Here is a 12,925-nt window from a genome sequence, read left to right on the forward strand (position 1 = left end):
AGCCGAAGGATTATTTCTCGGCAGACATGCGGTTTTAGCAGACACTAAGTCAGCAACAATCTTGTTCAGATCTTCCCCAAAAAGGATGTTTCCCTTAAAAGGGATTACCACCAAGGTCATTTTAGAGTACAGATCCACAGACCAGGACCACAACCACAGAATCCGGCGAGCCAGAATGGACGTAGTAGATGCTTTGGCTGCCAGCACACCGGCATCAGAGGCCGCCTCCTGAATATAATGAGAGGCTGTGGTAATATATAAAAGACACTGTCTGGCATTATCAGAAAAATTAGAAGGTAGCTCCGCTTCAACTTCTTGAACCCAGGCTTCAATAGCTTTTGCAGCCCAAGAAGCCGCTATAGTAGGTCTATGCACAGCACCTGCAAGAGTGTAAATAGACTTCAAGCAACCCTCCACACGATTATCCATCGGTTCCTTCAGAGAGGTGACGGTAGTGACAGGCAGAGTAGAAGACACCACCAGACGTGCAACATGTGAGTCCACTGGCGGCGGTGTTTCCCAATTTTTACTTAACTCTGCAGCAAGGGGATAACGAGCTAGCATCTTTGTAGACAGGGAGAATTTCTTTCCCAGGATTCCTGACGTATGTCAACTAAATGGTCAGAATGTGGCAAAACTAATTTAGCAACCTTCTGATGTTTGAACTTATCAGGTTTCTTAGACGTATCTGTAGGTTTAGTTTCATCATCGATAGCCTCCAAGAGGCCAGGAACATCCACTGGGTTGTAGATGATTCCCCATCATAAGCATCTGCATCAGTGTCTGATGGGTCAGTATATACGCCATCTTCATCGGATGAAGTATCCGAAACATGCGTGGATTGTGAGGAAGAAATTGCCCGCTTAGATGGCCCTTTGGTCCTAGGAGGGTGAGGGTCAGGCTTTTATTTAACAAAGGAATGATTTAACTGCTGTAACTGAGTCGACAGAGAATCCACCCATGGTGGATTACCAAAAGGGACAATATGTGATTGTAATGGCACAGTAGTCAGTAAATTAGAAAAAGCAGCCCAAGGTGGGTCTTGGTGTGCCACCGGTGCTGCAGGCTGACCAAGGGGTACAGAACCCCCAATACCTGGACCCTCAGATGGAATATTTTCTTCAGATAAATCGCCAGCGTCAGCACTGCATGACACAGGATCAGCCACAGATCTCCCGCCCTGTAACACAGACATTATTGGATAATGTAGCCCTAGGGCGTAACAGTACAATATAGCCAAACACAGTACCTGACAAAAAAACCCTGTGGAGTATGATTGCAATGCAGATCACAAACAGAGGATTTAAGTGGTATAAGGTGATTGAAATACACAGAGAAAAATACCAAACAGTATATCCTGTGAAACACTATATATATAGGACCCTGATGCACTTAGCCCCCCTCAGTGTACAGAATATAGGGATAGCAATATGTGTGAGATATACGAAATATGAACCACACAGCAGCTATTGGCTCAAACAGTCACATGTACAATGCAGAAATTATTATAAACAATACAACTGCACTGGACTAGCAATACTAACTAAAGCTATATATGTATACAGAGATAACATTGCACAGTAAATACAGGATGTATATCACAGGTCAGATTTACTAAAATACATCCAGGATACTTGTACTAAATATCTCTGTAGTTATGCACTTGTTCTTAACTAACACTGTCTAAACGACATGTAGAATACTTAGGTGTCCTGTAAATGCACAGCGCTGTTGAGGCAGGCGGCTTTACAGATGAGACAGTGCCCAGCAGTCCCTGAATCAGTGCAGCTGTGTGCATACCTCCCAACTGTCCCGCTTTCAGTGGGACAGTCCCGCTATTCGGACCCTGTCCCGCTGTCCCACCCGCGGGCAGCAGTGTCCCGCGGGTGGGGGAGCAGTTGGGGGGAGGCTTTGATCACCCGCTACTCTGCTCTGCAAAGCAGCCGGTGATCACTGAATACACGCTGTGCCATACCTCCCAACATTGTTCTTTAGTGAAGCGGGACACTCGCGTGGCCTATAAAAGGGGGCGTGGCTTCGCGGGAGGACCCGCGATCGCGAGCCACGCCCCCGTTTTCGTCACTGAGGGGGCATGCCCAGCGCTCTGTGAGCCGCTGGCATGCTCCCTCTCCCTCTGACTCCACTGAATAGACGCTGTGCGCATGCGCACAGCGTCTATTCACCGCTGCTCTGCTAAGCAGAGCAGCGATTGACAGAGCCTCCCAACTGACCCCCCCACCGCGGGACACTGTGGCCCGCGGGTGGGACAGCGGGACAGTCCCCAAAAAACGGGACTGTCCCGCGAAAATCGGGACAGTTGGGAGGTATGCTATGCGCACTCGCACGGCATGTATTCAGAGCTAGGAGGGGAGCGGGGGCTGTCCAGCTGCTCGGGGAGCATTGGGCACGCCCCCAAAAGGCAGAAAAACGGGCCGTTTGGAGAGGCCACGCCCACTCAAGCAAGGCCATGCCCCCTTTTCGGGTCGGAGAGTCCCTATTTCGTCCAGCCAAAAGTTGGGAGGTATCTGTGTGTAATGGCACCCAAACGCTGACAGGGAGTGAGGGAGAGAGAGAGATGCAACTCCATGGAGGGAACATCTGCTGTTGATGGTGCCTCGGGCTGGGGGAGGGGATACAAGTCAGAGCCTTATCCCCTCTGCTGGACTTCACCACCGGGTACTATGAAGCCTGTACTAAACGGATTTTAGTGCATCTGACCTGTGCTCCTTGCCCTGGTGGATATAGTGGGGTCCCTGCACAGCCACAGTGTCCACGCCAGCGGCGCGGTCCATCTCCAGAGACTGCGACCGAATCGCGATTACATCGGGTCCCGCCTGGGGAACCCTCTTACCTCCTCCCTATCGTGCGGCCATGCGATCCAGGAGAGTAGCGGCAGTAAGTGTACCTGATGAGACCAGAGCGCCTCCGCTGTAAGTACCCAGCAACCAGGGCGCGGAAGTATACAGCACCACTGGGGGAGGTGAGGGAGCCGCAGCACGATATGTCAGTATGACATATAGCACCAAGTGCCTATCCTGCAGCCCTTAAAGTCTTCTTTCTTGTCAGAAAAGCTCTTTTTAGTGCTGCCTAGCGCAGCCCTCCATGTTAGCTGCCTGCTCTGCAGGCACCAACTTTCAAACTGAGCTCCAGTGCCTGGAGGGAGGCGGGGATATAGAGGAGGCGGTGCAGTGCATCTTGGGAACAGTCAAAGCTTTAGCCTGTTGGTGCCTCGGATCAAGATCCAACTCTACACCCCCGATGTTATTCGCTGTGGAATACCAGTGTACCCCACTGCAGAAATGACATTTCTCTATCGTCCTAAGTGGATGCTGGGGTTCCTGAAAGGACCATGGGGAATAGCGGCTCCGCAGGAGACAGGGCACAAAAAAGTAAAGCTTTACTAGGTCAGGTGGTGTGCACTGGCTCCTCCCCCTATGACCCTCCTCCAGACTCCAGTTAGATTTTGTGCCCGAACGAGAAGGGTGCAATCTAGGTGGCTCTCCTAAAGAGCTGCTTAGAGAAAGTTTAGTTTAGGTTTTTTTCTTTACAGTGAGTCCTGCTGGCAACAGGATCACTGCAACGTGGGACTTAGGGGGAAAGTAGTAAACTCACCTGCATGCAGAGTGGATTTGCTGCTTGGCTACTGGACACCATTAGCTCCAGAGGGATCGAACACAGGCCCAGCCGTGGAGTCCGGTCCCGGAGCCGCGCCGCCGACCCCCTTGCAGATGCTGAAGCGTGAAGAGGTCCGGAAACCGGCGGCTGAAGACTCCTCAGTCTTCATAAGGTAGCGCACAGCACTGCAGCTGTGCGCCATTTTCCTCTCAGCACACTTCACTGGGCAGTCACTGAGGGTGCAGAGCGCTGGGGGGGGGCGCTCTGAGAGGCAAATATAAACCTTATACAAGGCTAAAAATACCTCACATATAGCCCATAGGGGCTATATGGAGATATTTAACCCCTGCCTGACTGGAAAAATAGCGGGAGAAGAACCCGCCGAAAAAGGGGCGGGGCCTATCTCCTCAGCACACGGCGCCATTTTCTGTCACAGCTCCGCTGGTCAGAACGGCTCCCAGGTCTCTCCCCTGCACTGCACTACAGAAACAGGGTAAAACAGAGAGGGGGGGCACATTAATGGCTATATATATATATATATTAAAGCAGCTATAAGGGAGCACTTAATATAAGGATATCCCTTGTATATATAGCGCTTTGTGGTGTGTGCTGGCAGACTCTCCCTCTGTCTCCCCAAAAGGGCTAGTGGGTCCTGTCTTCATTAGAGCATTCCCTGTGAGTTTGCGGTGTGTGTCGGTACGTGGTGTCGACATGTATGAGGACGATATTGGTGTGGAGGCGGAGCAATTGCCAAATATGCAGATGTCACCCCCCAGGGGGTCGACACCAGAATGGATGCCTTTATTTGTGGAATTACGTGATGGTTTATCTTCCCTTAAACAGTCAGTTGAGGACATGAGGCGGCCGGACAATCAATTAATGCCTGTCCAGGCGCCTCAAACACCGTCAGGGGCTGTAAAACGCCCTTTGCCTCAGTCGGTCGACACAGACCCAGACACGGGCACTGATTCCAGTGACGACGGTAGAAATTCAAACGTATTTTCCAGTAGGGCCACACGTTATATGATTTTGGCAATGAAGGAGACGTTACATTTAGCTGATACTACAGATACCGTAAAACAGGGTATTATGTATGGTGTGAAAAAACTACAAACAGTTTTTCCTGAATCAGAAGAATTAAATGACGTGTGTGATGAAGCGTGGGTTGCTCCTGATAAAAAGTTGATAATTTCAAAAAAGTTATTGGCATTATACCCTTTCCCGCCAGAGGTTAGGGCGCGCTGGGAAACACCCCCTAAGGTGGACAAGGCGCTCACACGCTTATCCAAACAAGTGGCGTTACCCTCTCCTGAGACGGCCGCACTTAAGGATCCATCAGATAGAAAGATGGAAGTTATTCAAAAGAATATATACACACATGCAGGTGTTATACTACGACCAGCTATAGCAACTGCCTGGATGTGCAGTGCTGGAGTAGTTTGGTCAGAATCCCTGATTGAAAATATTGATACCCTAGATAGGGACAATGTTTTACTGTCGTTAGAACAAATAAAGGATGCATTTATCTATATGCGTGATGCACAGAGGGATATTTGCACACTGGCATCTCGGGTGAGTGCTATGTCCATTTCAGCCAGAAGAGCCTTATGGACACGACAGTGGACAGGCGATGCGGATTCAAAACGTCACATGGAGGTTTTGCCGTATAAAGGGGAGGAGTTATTTGGAGTTGGTCTATCAGACTTGGTGGCCACGGCTACTGCCGGGAAATCCACTTTTTTACCTCAAGTCACTCCCCAACAGAGAAAGGCACCGACTTTTCAACCGCAGCCTTTTCGCTCCTACAAAAATAAGAGAGCAAAGGGCTTGTCGTACCTGCCACGAGGCAGAGGAAGAGGGAAGAGACACCAACAGGCAGCTCCTTCCCAGGAACAGAAGCCCTCCCCGGCTCCTGCAAAAACCTCAGCATGACGCTGGGGCCTCTCAAGCGGACTCGGGGACAGTGGGGGGCCGTCTCAAAAATTACAGCGCGCAGTGGGCTCACTCGCAGGTAGACCCCTGGATCCTGCAGATAATATCTCAGGGGTACAGGTTGGAATTAGAGACGGATCCTCCTCATCGTTTCCTGAAGTCTGCCTTACCAACCGTCTCTTCCGAAAGGGAGAGGGTGTTGGAAGCCATTCACAAGCTGTACGCTCAGCAGGTGATAGTCAAAGTACCCCTATTACAACAAGGAAAGGGGTATTATTCCACTCTATTTGTGGTACCGAAGCCGGATGGCTCGGTAAGGCCTATTCTAAATCTGAAGTCCTTGAACCTCTACATAAAAAAGTTCAAGTTCAAGATGGAGTCACTCAGAGCAGTGATAGCGAACCTGGAAGAAGGGGACTTTATGGTATCCTTGGACATCAAGGATGCGTATCTACACGTTCCGATTTACCCCGCACACCAGGGGTACCTCAGGTTCATTGTTCAAAACTGTCACTATCAGTTTCAGACGCTGCCGTTCGGATTGTCCACGGCGCCTCGGGTCTTTACCAAGGTAATGGCCGAGATGATGATTCTTCTTCGAAGAAAAGGCGTATTAGTTATCCCATACTTGGACGATCTCCTAATAAGGGCAAGGTCCAGAGAACAGCTGGAGACAGCTTTAGCACTATCTCAAGAGGTGCTAAGACAACACGGGTGGATTCTGAATATTCCAAAATCCCATTTAATCCCGACAACTCGTCTGCTGTTCCTAGGAATGATTCTGGACACGGTTCAGAAAAAGGTTTTCCTTCCAGAGGAAAAAGCCAAGGAGTTATCCGATCTGGTCAGGAACCTCCTAAAACCAGGAAAAGTGTCAGTACATCAATGCACAAGAGTCCTGGGAAAAATGGTGGCTTCTTACGAAGCAATTCCATTCGGCAGATTCCATGCAAGAATATTCCAAAGGGATCTGTTGGACAAATGGTCAGGGTCGCATCTGCAGATGCACCTGCGAATAACCCTGTCACCAAAGACAAGGGTGTCACTTCTGTGGTGGTTGCAGAAGGCTCACCTATTAGAAGGCCGCAGATTCGGCATTCAGGATTGGATCCTGGTGACCACGGACGCCAGCCTGAGAGGCTGGGGAGCAGTCACACAAGGAAGAAACTTCCAGGGAGTATGGACGAGTCTGGAAAAGTCTCTTCACATAAACATTCTGGAACTAAGAGCAATCTACAATGCTCTAAGCCAGGCGGAACTTCTCCTGCAAGGAAAGCCGGTGTTGATTCAGTCGGACAACATCACGGCGGTCGCCCATGTAAACAGGCAGGGCGGCACAAGAAGCAGGAGTGCAATGGCAGAAGCTGCCAAGATTCTTCGCTGGGCGGAGAATCACGTGATAGCACTGTCAGCAGTGTTCATCCCGGGCGTGGACAACTGGGAAGCAGACTTCCTCAGCAGACACGATCTTCATCCGGGAGAGTGGGGTCTACATCCAGAAGTCTTCAACATGTTAATAGACCGTTGGGAAAGACCAATTGTAGACATGATGGCGTCTCGCCTCAACAAGAAACTGGACAAATATTGCGCCAGGTCAAGAGATCCACAGGCAATAGCTGTGGACGCACTGGTAACTCCTTGGGTGTACCAGTCAGTGTATGTGTTTCCTCCTCTGCCGCTCATACCAAAGGTATTGAAGATCATACGGCAAAGAAGAGTAAGAACAATACTAGTGGTTCCGGATTGGCCGAGAAGGACTTGGTATCCGGAACTTCAAGAGATGCTCACGGACGAACCGTGGCCTCTACCTCTGAGAAGGGACCTGCTACAGCAGGGTCCCTGTCTTTTTCAAGACTTACCGCGGCTGCGTTTGACGGCATGGCGGTTGAACGCCAGATCCTAAAAGGGAAAGGCATTCCAGAAGAAGTCATTCCTACCTTGATTAAGGCACGGAAGGAAGTCACCGTGAAACATTATCACCGCATTTGGCGAAAATATGTAGCGTGGTGCGAGGATCGGAAGGTTCCGACGGAGGAATTCCAACTGGGTCGTTTCCTACATTTCCTGCAATCAGGATTATCTATGGGTCTCAAATTGGGATCCATTAAGGTTCAAATTTCGGCCCTGTCAATATTCTTCCAAAAAGAATTGGCCTCTGTCCCTGAGGTCCAGACTTTTGTCAAGGGAGTACTGCATATACAGCCTCCTGTGGTGCCTCCGGTGGCACCGTGGGATCTAAATGTAGTTTTAGATTTCCTCAAATCCCATTGGTTTGAACCATTGAAAAAGGTGGATTTGAAATATCTCACATTGAAAGTGACTATGTTACTAGCCCTGGCCTCTGCCAGGAGAGTATCTGAATTGGCGGCTTTATCTTATAAAAGTCCTTATCTAATCTTCCATTCGGATAGGGCAGAACTGCGGACTCGTCCGCATTTTCTCCCTAAAGTGGTATCAGCATTTCATCTGAACCAACCTATTGTGGTGCCTGCGGCCACTAGCGACTTGGAGGACTCCAAGTTGTTGGACGTTGTCAGAGCCTTAAAAATATACATTGCAAGGACGGCTGGAGTCAGAAAATCTGACTCGCTGTTTATATTGTATGCACCCAACAAGTTGGGCGCACCTGCTTCTAAGCAGTCGATTGCTCGTTGGATTTGTAACACAATTCAACTTGCACATTCTGTGGCAGGCCTGCCACAGCCTAAAACTGTAAAAGCCCACTCCACAAGGAAGGTGGGCTCATCTTGGGCGGCTGCCCGAGGGGTCTCGGCATTACAACTCTGCCGAGCAGCTACGTGGTCGGGGGAGAACACGTTTGTAAAATTTTACAAATTTGATACCCTGGCAAAGGAGGACCTGGAGTTCTCTCATTCGGTGCTGCAGAGTCATCCGCACTCTCCCGCCCGTTTGGGAGCTTTGGTATAATCCCCATGGTCCTTTCAGGAACCCCAGCATCCACTTAGGACGATAGAGAAAATAAGAATTTACTTACCGATAATTCTATTTCTCGGAGTCCGTAGTGGATGCTGGGCGCCCATCCCAAGTGCGGATTATCTGCAATACTTGTACATAGTTATTGTTAACTAATTCGGGTTATTGTTAAGGAGCCATCTTTAAGAGGCCCTTTCTGTTGTCATACTGTTAACTGGGTTTAGATCACAAGTTGTACGGTGTGATTGGTGTGGCTGGTATGAGTCTTACCCGGGATTCAAAATGCCTCCCTTATTGTGTATGCTCGTCCGGGCACAGTACCTAACTGGAGTCTGGAGGAGGGTCATAGGGGGAGGAGCCAGTGCACACCACCTGACCTAGTAAAGCTTTACTTTTTTGTGCCCTGTCTCCTGCGGAGCCGCTATTCCCCATGGTCCTTTCAGGAACCCCAGCATCCACTACGGACTCCGAGAAATAGAATTATCGGTAAGTAAATTCTTATTTTTCCACAGATTGGGTGGCCTAAATACGGGAACTCTAGCATCAAATGGGGGAGTCTCCTCTTTTAAGAGATGTGCCGCCGTAGCAGTTGTCACCAGACAATGACTAAAACTTTGCACAATAAATAAAATGAATGCCCAGATCATACACACATTGTTTCAGATAAAAACAGGGGTACAACAGCTGCTCTTCTAGTTTTAAACGTGCTATTCCTTGTTGGGCTACCATATTTTCTGACATATTCGGGGTCATTCCGAGTTGTTCGCTCGTTATTTTTTTGTCGCAACGGAGCGATTAGTCGCTAATGCGCATGCACAATGTCCGCAGTGCGACTGCGCTTAGTAAATTTGCTATGCAGTTAGGAATTTTACTCACGGCATTACGAGGTTTTTTTCTTCGTTCTGGAGATCGTAATGTGATTGACAGGAAGTGGGTGTTTCTGGGCGGAAACTGGCCGTTTTATGGGAGTGTGTGAAAAAACGCTACCGTTTCTGGGAAAAACGCGGGAGTGGCTGGAGAAACGGAGGAGTGTCTGGGCGAACGCTGGGTGTGTTTGTGACGTCAAACCAGGAACGACAAGCACTGAACTGATCGCACTGGAAGAGTAAGTCTCGAGCTACTCAGAAACTGCACAGAGAAGTCTTTCGCAATATTTCGAATCTTTCGTTCACAATTTTGATAAGTTAAGGTTCACTCCCAGTAGGCGGCGGCTTAGCGTGTGCAAAGCTGCTTAAAGCAACTTGCGAGCGAACAACTCGGAATGACCCCCATTGTAAGCATTTAACTACAGGCAGTACGGATGGTGTAATGGTTAGCGTTACTGCCTCACAACATTGAGGTCATGGGTTCGATTCCCACTATGGCCCTATCTGTGTGGAGTTTGTATATTCTCCCCGTACTTGCGTGGGTTTCCTCCCACAATCCAAAAATATACTGGTAGGTTAATTGGTTTCCAAACAAAATAAACCCTAGTGTGAATGTGTGTGTGTACATGTGGTAGTGAATATAGACTGTAAGCTCCACTGGGGCAGGGACTGATGTGAATGGCCAAAATATTCTCTGTAAAGCGCTGTGGAATATGTGTGTGCTATATAAATAACTGGTAATAAATTTAAATCTAGATCACCATAATTACCAAAACTATGTAGTATGGATACTTCATTATTATGAAACCCATAAGCAGGATCCTGGTTTTGTGCGACAAAGAAGAAAAAAAGATTTGTCTTGGTGTGGTGCATTCAGAAATAAAAATTAACTTTTATTAATTTTTTTTTAAAAGTTGTTTTTAGAAACTGCAAAATACTGAGAAAAAGAAGGTGAGAAAGTAGTTGTGATATAAAATGTACTGTGTGTGAGAATACCAATGCACATACAGTTTCAGCTCTCTTCAATGACTTATATTCAGGGACTCAGCTATTGCGTCTTATATAATGTATAATTACAATATCTTATAATGTAAAGTATGTTAATTCTACCCTTAAATTTGGGGTGTGGTGTGAATAAGCCAGCCAGATAGCAATATAGGCCCTCATTCCGAGTTGATCGCTCGCTAGCTGCTTTTAGCAGCATTGCACACGCTAGGCTGCCGCCCTCTGGGAGTGTATCTTAGCTTAGCAGAATTGCAAACGAAAGAGTAGCAGTTCTGCTATTAAATATTTCCCTGCAGTTTCTGAGTAGCTCCAGACCTACTCCTAGATTGCGATCACCTCAGTACGTTTAATTCCTGGTTTGACGTCACAAACACGCCCTGCGTTCGGCCAGCCACTCCCCTGTTTCTCCAGCCACTCCTGCGTTTTAGCCTGACACGCCTGCGTTTTCTAGCACCCTCCCAGAAAATGGTCAGTTTCCGCCCAGAAACACCCACTTCCTGTCAATCACTCACCGATCAGTAGAGCGACTGAAAAGCGTCGTTCGGACCTGTGTAAAATTGCATAGTTTTGTGTGAAATTACTTAGCGCGTGCGCCCTGCGGCCCATACGCATGCGTAGAATCGCCCATTTTTAGCCTGATCGCTATTCTGCTAAAAACGGCAGCGAGCGAACAACTCGGAATGACCACCATAGTTCCCTATAGGCTCAGCATCACTATCACTGGTAGGTATATGTAAAATGTGTGAGACCATCTGATAAGTCAATGTTGAACAGATTTGAATACCAGAGAAAAATTGGGCACTCTGAATTATATGTGTCTCATTTTATGAGCTGAAATTTTCGCATTGTGTTTCTGTGAGTGTACCTTAATTTCAAACATTGGTGTTTCTGTTTAACAAGATATATTGTATGAGTCCAGTGTGATGATACTGTGTTCAAGGGCGTAGCTACAATAGGTGCAGGGAGTTTGAGTACTAAGGGGCCCATGTTGCCTCTGGGGCCCAGGCTTCAATCTTAGGGCTGGCGGAGGTTTGGGGCACTTTGATGGTGGCTGTCTGCGCTAAACTCCACCCCCCTCTGCCGCTCCTGGAAGCTTTGTCACCAGCGGAGGACTCCCCAGGTCAAACGAAGCTCTGCTCCTTGTTCTCACTAAGCTCCGCCCCCTAAGCTGTGACACCAGCAGAGGAGCCCTGGTCACATGAAACTCCGCCCCCAAGCTGCGCTGAGCCTCGCCCCTGGCCGCACAAAGCTGTCATTACTGGAGGAGCACTCCTCCCTTGCCCTCCTGAATCTCCGTCCCTGGTCACGCTAAGCTCTGCCTACAGTCAGTCTAGTCTCTAGTGTGTTTGCATGCTGTGGTGGTCTGTGGTCAGTGTCCTGCTGTAGAGGGTTTCTGTCACTGGCATCTACCTGTAGTTTGGAGGCTGCCTGGGTGAGTGGGCTGCACTAGCCTGTGATTAGTATCATGCTGCAGGTGACTTGTGGTCTAGTGACATGTCAGGGTTGGTGTCTCTGTTTTAGGGGCTACTAAAAGGGTGGGTTTCCATGTTTGTGGGATAACAAGTGTTGATGTTTGGGTGGACTGTAGTAGGGTTGACTTCATTATATGGGGGCACTGCAAGCTGGTTGGGTGTCATTGTGAAAGGGGGACTGCAAGCTGGGTGGGTGCAGAGCCATCTCTTTGTATGGGCTTTATGGACCCACCCGTGTTGCGCTTTAGCTGAAACGCTGCTAGCGATTCTGTACTGTGTAGTTGTGTTATGCTGAGTGCAGTGTGGGATGATGGAGAAGGGTAAAATACTATGCAGCATCTGTGAATGTGAAACTGGCATTACAATCACACCCCCAACTAGGCCTCTGGGACTTCTGCAAGACTTTAGTCAGTGCCCCGCACTCCCCTTGGTGGCTTAACACCCCCTCCCCCCACTCCCCATGCTCCCCAGCTTGGCCAAATCATACTGTAATTGCGGCAATTGTGATTGGGCATTTGTTGCCTTTTTGCATGCCCTAGGAGGAACCAGCTAACTTATAACAACTTACAGCATGTCCCCCCTTAATGTTCTTTACTTCCAACCTTCTTTACTTCCAACCAACCCCATGGTGCATTCCTGTGATTGTGATTTGTGCGCAGCTGTGGGACGGAAGGATCCAATTAGTTCCTCCATCTCCACTGATCCCTTATGAGCAACAGCCCACAGGAACATGAGGCAGCAGGGTGAACGTTAGCAAGCACCTTGCAGGCTCGCTGCGGGCACAGTGGCTCGCTGCACTTGCCACAGGATTTATTCTCCCTATATGGGTGTCGTGGACACCCACATAGGGAGAAAAGCTTGTGGCAGCAGGATTCCAGCATCAGTATTTCAGCACTAGTAGGGATTCCGGTGTCTACATTGTGATGTCCGGATACCGACTAATATGGTAAAAATTAGATGTACAGCTGCTTGCACATTAATCCCTTGTGTACCTGCATGGGTCATGTCTTCAGACCTGATTTCCCTGCCTAAAGAGAATATCGGCGGCTTCCTGAGACAAATTCCACTGAGTGACTGAGGAAGCCGCCGATATTCTCTTTA

Source organism: Pseudophryne corroboree, chromosome 2 (genome assembly GCF_028390025.1).
Source record: "Pseudophryne corroboree isolate aPseCor3 chromosome 2, aPseCor3.hap2, whole genome shotgun sequence".
Classification (NCBI taxonomy): Eukaryota; Metazoa; Chordata; class Amphibia; order Anura; family Myobatrachidae; genus Pseudophryne; species Pseudophryne corroboree.